Source organism: Arachis ipaensis, chromosome B06 (assembly GCF_000816755.2).
Source record: "Arachis ipaensis cultivar K30076 chromosome B06, Araip1.1, whole genome shotgun sequence".
NCBI lineage: Eukaryota > Viridiplantae > Streptophyta > Magnoliopsida > Fabales > Fabaceae > Arachis > Arachis ipaensis.
Window position 1 is genome coordinate 83872770 of NC_029790.2, and position 7122 is coordinate 83879891.

A 7122-nucleotide genomic window follows, 5' to 3' on the forward strand; every position below is an offset into this window, starting at 1 on the left:
AGAATTGCTGAAGATGTATTAGTGAGCATTAAGGGGCTCACCTTTCCCATTGACTTCTATATCCTGGAAATGCCCCCTAATGACTTAGGAAGACCATCATCAATCCTTCTTGGAAGACCATTCCTGAAGACCTCAAAGTTCAAGCTGGATGCATTCTCAGGAACTTACTCCTTTGAGATAGATGGTAGAACAATAAGTTTCAGTTTAAATGAAGCTATGAAGCACCCTCCGAAAGATCATTCTATCTTCCAGTGGGACATTATTGATGAAACTATAGCTGAAGTTCACCAAGAAGAATTAGAAGAGAAGCACATGTAGCAAGGTCCAAGTGTGGGGACACCCTCTGACCATAATAAAGACACCTTACCATTACCACCAGCCCCGGATGATCCCAGTATGCTTACCTTGAGGATAATCAGAAGTTCCTAGTCATCATTGCAAGGGAACTCACTTCTCAACAAGAGGAGCAATTGCTTAGTGTGCTGAAAAAGCACAAGAAAGTAATTGGGTGGAGCTTGGCGGATACAGTAGGCATCAGTCCCCAAGTTTGTGAGCACAGGATATATTTAGAAGAGGACTCGAAACCTGTCCGTCAACCCCAAAGAAGATTGAATCCAACCATCTTAGAAGTTGTCAAGAAAGAAGTGACCAGGCTACTTGAAGCAGATATCATTTACCCCATCTCAGACAGTGAATGGGTCAGTCCAGTACAAGTGGTACCCAAGAAGTCTGGAGTCACAACAGTAAAGAATGAACATGGAGAACTCCTGACAACTAGAGTGCAGAATTCATGGAGGGTTTGCATTAACTATAGGCGTCTCAACCAAGCTACACGCAAGGATCATTACCCCTTGCCATTTATTGATCAGATGCTCGATCGCTTGTCAGGTAAATCCCATTATTGCTTTTTAGATGGTTATATAGGCTACTTTCAAATTCATATAGCTCCTGAGGATCAAGAGAAGACCACTTTTACATGTCCCTTTGGAACGTATGTTTATAAACAAATGCCTTTTGGCTTATGTAATGCACCTGCTACTTTCCAAAGATGCATGATGAGTATCTTTTCAGATCTTATTGAGAACTGTATGGAAGTATTTATGGATGATTTTAGCATATATGGTGATTTGTTTAACCTTTGCTTGGATAGTTTAGCTAAAGTATTAGACAGATGTGTTAGTTCAAACCTTGTATTGAATTTTGAAAACTGTCATTTTAGGGTAAAACAAGGGATTGTTCTAGGACATGTTGTCTCCAAAACTGGTACTCCGATAGATCCAGCAAAGGTAGATGTCATTTCTAGTTTACCTTACCCCTCCTCCGTGAGGGAAGTCCGTTCATTCCTTGGCCATGCAGGTTTTTACAGGAGATTCATTAAGGACTTCAGTAAAGTAGCATTACCCTTATCCAGACTGCTACAGAAAGATATTGAGTTCGAATTCAGTGAAGATTGCATGAAAGCGTTTGATAAGCTAAAGATCGCCCTGACTCAAGCTCCAATTGTGAGAGGACCAGAATGGAGCCAGCCATTTGAGATTATGTGTGATGCCTCCAACCATACAGTAGGAGCGCCACTGGCTCAGCGCGAAGATAAGGATCCTTTCGTAATTGCTTATGCATCTAAAACCTTAGATGCTGCTCAGTCTAATTACACTACTACTGAAAAAGAGCTTCTTGCTATTATTTTTGCTTTGGATAAATTCTGAGCCTATTTACTTGGTACTAAGGTAGTTGTGTACTCAGATCATGCAGCTCTAAAATATTTATTAGCTAAAAAAGAGTCCAAACCAAGGCTAATACGATGGATACTGTTGCTACAATAATTTGATTTATAAATTAAGGATAGGAGTGGTAACAAGAATTTAGTGGCAGACCACTTGAGTCACCTTGAGCACATTAAGGATGACTCCACTCCTATCAATGATACTTTTCCATATGATAGTTTGCAAGCAGTATCCGAAGTTGTTCCTTGGTATGCACCTATAGCTAATTATCTAGTTAGCCATACTTTCCCTCCCAATTTTAATAAACATCAAAGGGACAAGCTGAAAAGCGAGTCTAAATATTATATATGGGATGACCCATATTTATGGAGGTGTGGTGCTGACCAGGTAATTAGCAAGTGTGTACCTCAATCAGAATTCCAGTCCATTTTAGAGGCATGCCACTCTTCTGAGAGTGGAGGACATTTTGGCCCCCAAAGAACAGCTAGAAAAATCTTAGACTGTGGATTCTGGTGGCCTACTCTTTTTAAAGATGCTGCTGAATTTTGTAAATCTTACTCCCCATGCCAAAGATTTGGTAATATATCCAAGAGGGATGAGATGCCTCAACAGATTATGCTTTTCTGTGAAATTTTTTATGTTTGGGGCATTGACTTCATGGGTTTATTTCCAAACTCTAATGGTTACCTTTATATACTGTTAGCTGTAGATTACGTTTCTAAATGGGTGGAAGCAATTTCTACCCGTACTGATGATGTTAACACTATTGTTTCCTTTGTTAGAAATCATATTATATGTCGCTTTGGATCACCACGAGCAATCGTGAGCGATCAAGGCACTCATTTTTGTAACAGGAGACTAACAGGATTGCTGAAGAAGCATGGGATTGTTCACAAAATAGCAACAGCTTATCATCCTGAAACCAATGGACAAGCAGAAGTGTCTAACAAGGAGATTAAACGCATTCTGGAGAAAATAGTAAAGCCCCATAGGAAAGACTGGAGTGCAAGGCTACAAGATGCACTCTGGGCATATAGAACAGCATACAAAACACCTATCGGGATGAGCCCCTTCTGCTTAGTGTACGGAAAGGCTTGCCACCTTCCAGTAGAGGTGGAACACAAGGCCTTCTGGGCTGTAAGGGAATGCAATACGAATTTTGAAGAATTTGGTGCTGAAAGAAAGCTGCAAGTAGCAGAGTTAGAGAATCTTCGCCTAGAATCATATGACAACTCCAGGCGATACAAGGAGAAGATGAAGGCTGTCCATGACAAACACATAAAATGGAGAGAATTCAGACCAGGAGAGTTAGTTCTTCTTTATAACTCTAGACTGAGGCTTATGCCAGGTAAATTGAGATCAAGATGGGAAGGTCCCTACAGAGTAGAAAAGGCAAAGCCATACGGAGTTTTTCACCTGCGGCATCCTTCTAGTTCAAAATTCATGAAGGTCAACGGACATCGCTTAAAGCTTTATCATGGAGAAAAGATTAAGGATCACAAAGAACTAGAGGTCTTCCTCTTGGAAGACCCACCAACAGTAGCAGAATGAGCTTGAAGAACGTCCAACTTAAGGACGTAAAAGTAAAGTGCTAGTTGGGAGACAACCCACCATGGTATGATCGTTCCATTTCAGTCTTCATTTTATTTTACTTTATTCTATTTATATTAATGAATCTTCTCATAATCTCTGTATATAGCCTGCATTTGCATTTACATTATGCACATATTAAAAAAAATGCATGCAACGCGTAAGCGTCGCTGATGCGTCCACGTCATTAGTGCATTGGAAACAAGGAAGAAAAGAAGTAGAGAGTCACACGAGAGCATGGCTGGAGGCATGCCTTAGGCACAACCATGCCCACGCGAACGCGTCGCTGACACGTCTGCGTCATTTTGAAAAATAGCCTCCCACGCGTACGCGTCACCCACGCGCACGTGTGACCCTGTGAAATCGACGTAAAAAGGTGTATGGCAGAGAGTTATGATGGAGTGGGGCTGGAATGATGCTAGAAGCACAAGCCTAATCATGCGAACGCGTGCCCCACGCGTCCGCGTCGTTTTTCAAAATATGGCCATTCACGCAATCGCATCACCTACGCGAATGCGTCACCCAAATATTTGGCAATGAGAATATGAACCAGAGAGTTGTGTGTACGCAAGACTGCACTCGCGCCAATAGCACAAATTAGGTCACGCAATCGCGTGACCCACGCGTCTGCGTCACCTGAACTTATCACACACCACACGATCGCGTGACCTACGCGATCGCGTGACCCACGCGTCCGCGTCACAAGCGACGCACAGCTTATCCAGATCAGCACCTAATATCTTAACTTTTCTTTCCCAAATCAAAATATTTTTTCCCTTCTTATTTCTTTCTTCTTCCTTCTTCCTTCTTTATTCTTTTCCACGTTTTACCTTCTCCATTCCTTATTTTTCACATCCATTATCAAGGTTCTTTTCTTTCTCTCTATTTTTTTTGGGATTTTTACTTTTCCATTATTTTTATTTATGTTTTCATCTTTTTCCTTTTACTTTCATTTTCTATATTTTCTTTTTCTTTCTTTTTCTTTACTTTTTATTACTTTAATTGGTGTTAGAAATTTAATTGGGTAATTATTTTTTTTATATTTTGCTTGTGGATTATTGTAGAATTGTTTGACAATTTATATTACTTCTTCAAGGGTTGCTTGCATGTTTAATTCAATAGTTTCAATAACATATTTATCTTGCATGCTATGTGTTTGTGAAAAATCCCGTATGGCATTGTGCATTATTTTAAATTATTCTATCCCACTACTCTAATGCCTGTTGTTTTTCACAACACCCCTTTTATATTTTATTGATTAAATATAATTGTCAATACAAACAGATTGTTAGTTTGAAAGAGTTGATAATCTAACTTGGACATTTAATGCTTGATCTATGATACTCATGCCTTTGCCTGCATGCCAATAAACATCTTGCATTAAATAGACATCAAATGCACTTGCTATCTTTCCATTGATGAACTTTTCACATGTAGTCATGGCCATGTGTTAACGACATCCTTCTTTAACGTGCATTGATTATCACTTATACCATCCCCTTCTTTGCTCTAACCCTTAAGTTTTAAAGTTACTTACCTTTTTCCTTTTCAGGATGGCCACCAAAAAGGGTAAAGAGAAAGCTACTCCTAAACCACCAGCAAGGAAAGGAACTAAAAGAACAATAGCCGCAGAGCCATCTTCAACAGCAGTAAAGCCCTCAACAAAACAAATCAAGAGGATCATCAAGGTCGATGAAAAAGAGAAAGCATTTCCAGCAAAGGATACTGTGCGGTTCACTAACCGCTACTGTGAGCAGATGTTCCCTATCCTGGCTGAGAGAAACTATAACAATGAGTATCTACTCATCCTCCCGACCAACATTATTGAATTTGTTGAGCCGCGAATTGAACGAAGACAATGGGGATTCCTACCGAGACAGTCAAGACAGGTTAACCTTTTATGGGTAGTTGAATTCTACTCAAATTTTCACATGCCAACCATGCAGTCTGTCTATGTCCGTCAAAAGCAAGTCCCCACAACAAAAGAGGCCATTCAACGAGATTTAGATCTTTCCCCTGCTCCAGAAGGATTGGACGTATTCCAAGAAGCCTCATTCAAATTCCAGACATACCAATTTGACTAGGATGCCATTCTCAGAGTTATAGCACAACCTGGCAGCAGATGGATCTATGGATACCATCGATCTCGACCTAAGAGCATATTGGCTTCAGCACTCACCGTGGAGGCTCGAGTATGGGCACAGATCATGTTCCATTACGTCTTTTCGAGCACTCTCGAGTCCTCCTTCACTGCAGACATGGCTGTTCTACTCTGGTGTATCCTTACAGACCAGCACCTCAATTTACCAAGACACATTCGGCATGCTATGGGACACGTACAGATTGTGGGCAACCTACCTTTTCCCACCTTAGTTTCAGATCTAGTCTCAGCAGTCGGAGTCTCCTACAGAGCTGGGAACACCAAGACCATGATTCCACGAGATCATCAATACGTCCCTAACGGGAAGTATATCAGACCTCCAGCAGCCACTATCAACTGGAGCACAGAACCAGCAGAAGACATTCCTTCTCCTTCCACATCACAAGCACCTCCAACAAACCAACTGCTCCATAAGATACTTGAGAGATTAGACCAGCTTGACCGGAAAGGAAAGCAAAGAGAGTGTCATAACAAGCGCCAATTTACATACCTCAAGGAGCTGCTTGTTGGTAAATAAACACCTCAAGATGACCCAGACACCCTGGACTCCACTTCATTTATCAGCACAGGGAGCCATGACAGTCTCGATTGTGGAGATGCTGCTACCAGCCCCCCTTTGTTCCTGACTAATGGCACTGAGGATAGTGCCAAGCTTTAAGTGTGGGGAGGTCGGTCAGTACCTGACTTTTGGAGGTAATTTCTCTTTCTTAGCACGAATAGAATAGGATATTTATTTAATTTTTCTTTTGTTAGGATAGAATAAAATTGCATAGTAATAGGATATTTGCATGCATGTTCTATTTGGTTAGAAAATAATAAGTTTCTTTTTAAGACCCTATTTTTGAAAAATTTCACTGATTTAAATCAAAACTTTTGTGTTAAACTTGTTTGGAAGTTGTATTTCGAACATAGTTAAAAGCTAGAACACACAACATGTGAGATTTGAGCCTAATGACATGGTTACATTATTTAACCATAAAATTTTATTCTTGTGTGTTTACTTCTCTATGATTGTAATCTATATTTTATTCCGTCCTATATGTCCAATATTTAATGTGTTATATGCATGCATATGATTGAGGCCATTATTTTATTAGCTCACTTAACCCAAATAGCCTACCCTTCCATTTACCTTTGTTAGCAATTTTGAGCCTTTTAATCCCAATTGTTCTATATTTTACCATATTACTAGCCTTAAGCAGAAAAACAAGTAATACCCTAAATTGAATCTTTGGTTAGCTTAAGATAGGAATTGTGTGTCAATCAAGTATGGGAAAACTATGGGAACATTGGTTAATAAGGAAATGTATCATGATAAAATATTGGGAATTTGGGTACCTACTGGTGCACGAATTGTGAATCACACTTTTCACAATGCGTACCGCTAACCAGCAAGTACACTGGGTCGTCCAAGTAATACCTTACGTGAGTAAGGGTCGAATCCCACGGAGATTGTTGGTTTGAAGCAATCTATGGTTATCTTGTAAATCTTAGTCAGAAAGTCAATTATGTTTATCAGTTGAATTGTTTGAGGAAGGTGATGAATGTCACGGATCATCACCTTCATCACAGTTAAGTGCGAATGAACATCTTAGATAGGAACACGCGTGTTTGAATGGAAAACAGAAATACTTGCATTAATTCATC